Source organism: Leptonychotes weddellii, chromosome 6 (genome assembly GCF_054177405.1).
Source record: "Leptonychotes weddellii isolate Sample4059 chromosome 6, ASM5417740v2, whole genome shotgun sequence".
Taxonomy (NCBI): domain Eukaryota; kingdom Metazoa; phylum Chordata; class Mammalia; order Carnivora; family Phocidae; genus Leptonychotes; species Leptonychotes weddellii.
In genome coordinates, this window is record NC_138374.1 from 32,277,540 (window position 1) to 32,284,686 (window position 7,147).

Genomic DNA, 7,147 nt, shown 5'->3' on the forward strand with positions numbered 1-7,147 from the left:
TGTTCATGGGTCACATGTGTGGTTTCTTCGGGGAGATCCCAGAAAGTTCTCCTCAGGGCACAGTTCTTTGGTGTGGAAAATACACTGGAGTTCAACTTTCTCCAAGTCCCTCTCAGCTCCCACCCAGAACAGTTCATAGTACAGTCTCAAGTTCACAGGGGCAGGGAGGGGGATGGGGTTCTCTCTCCTGGTGACCAAGCCTCTTGGACAGGGTACCCAGTAAGCTACATTCCAAAGATCGTTTCACTCTCAGGAAGCCCCCATGTCTTTGTCACACCCAAGAATGGACAGGTAGACCACTCTGCGGCTGTGGCCTCTTTGCCCAGCTCTGTCTCCTTTTATTTCCTGCTCAGATAGACACAGAGGACAGATGAGCAGTTCTACTGAAGAAGCAGATATGTAAACAGGGAGTTAATGTGAGGACCCCTGCCGTGCCTGCACCTCTAATCTCTGTATGTTTCCCCTTACTTAACTTTTGAGGGATAGTCCCCTCATGAGGAAAGAACGAGAAACCATAGCACTCCCCACAAGGCTGACATCTGAAGACTGAAAATTCTCCTTGAATTCGTTTCCCAAAGTGGTTGCATATATAGGTATAGATTGGAGGCAATTACAGACTGACAGCTGAGTAGCTGAGCCAATCTAGCTGTTTCTTATCTGTCCTGAAGAGGTCTGTGACCTTCAATTACTTTAGCCTCCTTTGGTGTATGGGTTGCTTATCACCCCAATCTCTAGCCAATTCTGGAATAACATCCTATTACATGTCAGTTTACTTAGAGTTTATTTTAATGACTTGCATGGATGAAAACATTATAATGTGTTTAACTAGTCCTCTGCTGATGAATATTTGGGTAGGGTCCAGGTTCTTGCTATTGCTTCCGTGAATATACTCATTGTTTTTGTGAACATGTGAGTGTGTGTATGGATATGTTTCATGGGCTAAATTCCTAGATTTAAAACTGTTGGATCAAAATAGGTTAGCACAATTTTTTTTTGAACATTATACACTAAGCTTTTACTTTTTACATTATCATAAAGTAAAATTGACATTTTTATTTTAGTGTACAGTTCTATGAATTTTAAAGATTCATGCAGCCAGTGCTATAATGAGGATACAGAATAGTCCATCATGCCAAAACACTCTGTTGTGGTGTCTCTTTATATTTACTCTCTTCCTCCCACCCATAACACCTGACAACCACTGACTTGCTCCGGCACATATTTTTAATGGTAACAACTTCTATTTATTCACTTTGATTGATTGACAAAGCAATGGCTACTCTGTCATAGATAGGTTCAAGGCATTAGTTGCTGGGTCTGCTAAGATCATGTTTCCCTGTTATTAACCCTAATGAGAAGATAAACTTAAAAAAAAATTTTTTTTCAAAAACATTTAAGTAAAATAGTTTTCAAAATACTCCAGGCCTTAATAAGGTAAGCCTTATCAGTTTAGAGTTTTCTATCATTTTATTTAATTCCATGTGTCTTTTAAAACAATTATGAACCAAATCATATGATAGGTTAATGTGTAAGCACAGTCTAAATAAGAATCATAAAACAGACATTCTTAAATCTGTTCCCCAACTTAAGATCTAGAATATTATAGTGCCTTTGGTACCCTGTGTTCTCATCTCTTATCGTATCTCCCCCTTCCTAGGCCTGAGTTTGCCTCTTCAAACCAGAAGCCTTTGAATATTGTTTAACATTTATTTGGGAAGGGGATAGAATTGTTTCTTTTTATACTAAAAACTGACTTACTCTGTGGTGGACAGAATAATGGCCCCCCAAAGACATCCTAAACCCTGGGATCGGTGACAAGAGGAATTTTGTAGATGTGATTAAGGGCCTGTATCCTGGACTATCTACGGGGGGCCCGACATAATCACAGTAGGTTTTTAGGAGAAGGCAATAGCACCAGTGTCAGGAAAGGAGACATGATGATGAAAACAGAGGATGGGATGATGTGGAATGTTGTGGAATGCAGGCAGCTTCTAGAAACCAGAACATGTGAGATGATAAATTAGTGTGGTTTCAAGCTACTATGCTTGTGGTAATTTGCTTCAATAGGAAAATAATAGGAAATCCATAGGAAAGTAATACACTCTTTATCTATGTTTTTAAAAAGATCAATTAAATGCTCTAAGTAGAATATGACACTTAAATATTTTAATTTCAATAACATTTGACTTTCACAAAAGTCAAAAGATTAGTATAAGAAACACCTGTATTCCCTTTACCCAGATTCACTGATGGTTAATATTTTCCTCTATTTGTTTATTATTTGCTCTCATTCTTCCCCTCTTTATTAAAAATATCTGAAGATACCTTTCAGATACTATGATTCTCTACCCATCAATTCTTTACTGTGTATTTCCTAAAAGCAGGGACTTCTCTTCCATCACCACACCACAATGATTGAAATCATAGACTGGCACTTTGAAGTAACACTATAACCTAAAATTTGTATCTATATTGCTCTGATGGCCCCAGTGCTGTTTGGTGGTGATTATTTACCCCGGTCCAGGATCCAATCCAGAAGCATGTGTGGCAGTTAGTTGTCATGTCTCTTTGGTCTCTTGTAACCCAGAAATGTTCCTCCATCTTCCCTTGTCTTTCATGTTTTTGGCAATTGTGAAGAGTACAGGCTAGTTATCTTATAGGAAATTTTTCTATTTTACTTTGTCTGAAGTTTCCTTAAGATTCAATTTGGGTCACACATTTTCAGGCAGAAACACCACAAATGTGAATATTGTGTCCTCCTCAGTGCATCACGTCAGGAGGCACAGTCAGCTGGTCCCATTGTTGGTGATGTGAATCCTCTGCCCAGTTACTGTGTCCCCCCTGTGTAATTAATAAGTAATCTGTAGCAGGATACTTTGAGTGAGATTGCCTTCTCAACCTCGTGAGCCACCGTGTTGATTCGAGCCTTCCTTACTTCCATTTTTTTAACTTCCTTCTTTAAACACTGAGAAATCTGGCTTCCCTGATCTAATATGATATTTCAACCTATTTGAAATGGTCTTTCATATAATTATTTTCCCATTAATTACAACTCAGTGTCATGTCATTCATAGTCCTAATGAATAGACATGATTCATATGCATATAATCACAGATCCTCTTCAAATTATGTTTAAAGTTTCTTTTTTGGACTTTTGGTTGCCCAGAAATTTTCCACTTTTCTATAATGTCACTTCAGTTTTATTTTTTAATTTTTTTTTGGGGGGGGAGGGACAACTTATTGGAATATAAAAGGTTTATATTGTATATAAAAGGCTTACAATTTAGATAATAAAATAAACTACCCTTTAGTTTAAGAATTTCAGCTGACCCATAGGCATTATTACCTGGCAGGTCCCAGGGTTGGTGGCATAGCTATGATTATTCAAGTTCCAGATAATATCACAAAGGTAACCAATACAGATGAACCTCTTGTGTGGTAAATGTTTCTCTTTTTTTCCACATGAGGGCACTTTGACTTCAGTGGCAAACCTGACACAGACTTCTAATTGATTCTAGTGATGTCTTAGTGATGGTTAGTGATTGCTACCTCAGGAAGCTGACTAGCTGCACTTCTACCTAACTCAGGTTCAGGATGGGTCAGCCTTGGGCAGAACTGAGTTTTCTGAAGGATAATCTAAACTGATCAGTAGTTTTGCATTTCCTGGAGATGATCAATTTAAAATCAGAATCCACCATTTGGCAATCTAGCTTGACTTGATCAAGGACAGAAGGGTCAGGGAAGAGAGTGGTCATGATGAAATTAGATTGATGAAGAGTTTCTCAACTATGGGAAAAATAGATGTGATAAGAACATCCTGTGGAGGAGAGGAGAGCCAAGGAGTAGTATCAACACACTATAAACCCAAGAAACACCAGAAAAAGTTCTTAAAAGTATCTGACATGCATTCCCAGAACAAGCAGAATGGTTATACATGTGGGCTTGGCACCAGACAGACTTTGATTTGAGACCTGGTTTATTGAATGACCTTCAATGATTTATTTATTAAATGACTGGCTAAGTTGTTTAATCTCTTTTTTTTTTAAGATTTAGTTTCTTTCTCTATAAAATAGGGATGACAAAGGTGCTGATATTACATGGTTATTGTGAAGATTTATTAATGTGTGCCAAGCTCAGTAAATGTCAGCTGGCTATAACTTTAGAGTTTATCCAATAAAGAGTTTAATTTGTCAATTCTTAGTTTTTTGAGTATCATGAGAAAGCATCAAAAGTGATTGCTCTTTAATTGGCAAGGTATTCTTTAAAACAATAGGATCATGACTGTAACTATGTGGATGGAGAGAATGTGTGAACTCCCTAGTGGTGATGGTGGTACAGCTGAAGAAACTTTTGTACCCAGTATAGTACAATGGACTTACTGTGATATTATATATTGTGTGGACATATCCCAGAACATATGGGACATATGGGACATATCCCACTATGGCATAATTGTGAGCACATAAATCATAGGTCTTTTTTTGCAATAGTTGGTAGAACCATCATGTGTCCAATATATAATTACATAGGAAAATGATTAGGAAATGATATTAAAAGGGAAAAATCAGGGTCCTACTGGCTGACTCCCTTAATCACTAATAGTAATTAGGAGGCACATAAATTCAGGTCAGAACTCCTGCCTCTCTCCAAATAAAGTACAGCCCATGGGCGCTGGGTCTGTAGAGCTGGTGTCTATCCAGTACTCTAAATCTGGAGACTGTTCTTGTTTTTGGCCATGGCAGTCATGTTTACTCCCAGCTTAGTCCCTGAGCTTGATCTCTCTGCCTTATGTTCTCAACACTGACTTCTCTAGTATCTACAAGTGGCATCCACCATTGGTCTCTGAAGCCTGATACTCCATGCTTTAGGTCTAGAATATCAGACATGTTCAAAGGGTATCTGGGATTTGTACCTTCTCCAAGAGACATCAAGGGAGGATGGCTTGGTGGTGGTGGTGGGGGGGGGATCTTCTGATTTGACAGGATCACTTCATGCCTTATCCAAGATGCCAGATGGCTCCAGATCACCAGACAGAAGAATGGCCATACTCCGGGACTTGACTGGAATGTAGGACCCAGGAACTTAACTCACTATGCCTCTCTTAGCTGCCTGCTACCTGGATTTTAACTTCCTAGCCAGATCAGCCAGTTATACAAAGCAGATTCAGCTCTAGCCCACATCTGAATAACAGACATTATCATCTACGCCTGGCAAAAACAGAAGCATGAAATGTGAGTCAGTTGTTTTATTCCACTTCCTGGTGGAGAGAGACAGTTTCTCATCCCGTGTGAATCGAGTCATTCAGGAAGAAACTCTATTCCAGAGAATTATTCACACAGTGATTGTGGCTGCTCCCAATTAGATGCAGGCTGCCTCAGGAGGCAGGGTCCTGACATGGCGGGAGCGGGCTGGGCGGGGAGGGCTATTGCACAGCTGTTTCTGGCCATCATGCCAGGCTGGCCTCTTACTCGGTCTCCTCACACTTGTATTTCTCCCTGTAGCCAATTATCCCAATTATAATTACTACCTATTTAAGAGTAGCCCGATCAGTTTTGTTTGTTTGGGTTTTTTTGATGTTACATCCATTCCACCCCAACACACATACTCTCTTTTGAGGAGGTGGATTCCAGCCAGTGGAGGGCATTTTCTTTGCTGTACCCTGAGATGCTGCCAGTAAGAGAGGCTGGAGGCAAACTCAGAAGCAGAGTTGAATTACTCACCATGATGGGGGTGGGAGTGGGGGGCAGAAAAGAAAGTTCCAGGGGGGAACATACAGGAAGATAGAGATCACAAGACAGCAAGGTCCAGAACTGCTTCACAAAGGACAGAGAAAAAAATGCAGGTTGGAGATCAGACACTTCCTAAGGGAATTGGGAGTATTCCACTGAGGTGTGTAACCACAGAAACCAAACTCCTTCCTTCATCTCCTATACAGAATCTTGGTCAACATTTACATTGCTCAGTGATGCTTTCAGTGCAGAGAGGATTTTCTATTTATTTATTTATTAGAAAGAAGAGCAATGCTGTGTCTAGTATCAAGGTTAGCAGGAGGCCAAAAGAGAGCCTGCTTGTGGGGATAGTGACATTTGAGTTACTTGTGTAATTACAGTATTTTTTTTAATGCCTGTTTCCCTGCCTAATCTATAAGCTCCAAGAAGATAGGAATCGTGTCTCCTCTTGCCATATCCCCAGCACCTAGCACAACCTTGGCACATAATAGGTGTTCAAATATTTGTTGGATGAATGAATATACAAATGCATGACTCCACTCGATGGCTCCATACGACTTCTGATCTCCAGCTGAAGTCTAGAAGACAATGCTTCTTTGTCCCTTTGCCCAAGTTCTGCAGAGCACATTGGAAGATTGGTGATTTGGAGGATGGTGGGTCTCGTAGCAGCAGCTTTTAGGGCAATGCTTTAGAAAGTCACTCTTCTGTCCTGATAAGGTGGTGCCGTTGGCTGACAGCACAGCTGAAACACTATGTGAAGGAAATAATACAAGCCATCAAGATACCAACTTTATTTGAAGTGGAGGAGGCCAATCTGATTTCCATAAGTATTAAAGTCACAACGTTGCTCTGGGATTTTGCATGCTGATTTATACGGGAGGAAAAAAATAAAGCTCTGCTGGAAGAATTGTGTAAGTTCTTTCCCTGTTTACCCTCTGGGAGCTTCCATTGTGAAGAGGAATTGAGCTCCCAGTTGTACCCAATCATGACACTTAGGAGAAAATAGAAAGTAGATGTAGTTGCCATAACCTTCAATTTTTTCCTTGGGCTAAAATGAAACTTATTAAATTGAGAAGGAAACTCTCTAGGCTGCAAAGTGTCACAAAAAGAAAATGGTATTTTGAGTCAGAAGATGTGGGCTGAAGGCCCAACTCAACCACTTACCAGCTATGTGAGTTTGGAGAAGTCAGTTTGAATGCTTGGACCCTCAGTTGACTCATTTGTAAGGTAGGAATATTACTATGATGTGTGTACATGACATTTTGACTGAAGAGTTTTGATGTGGCTGTTTGGCTTAGCCATTTTCATGTGGCTTAAAAAATAACAAGTCCTTTACACTTCACTTTTTTTTTTTTCCAAGTTTCAAAGCAATGTGTATATGAGAATCTTTATCCCATTCTTGTGTCCCACTCCAAGCC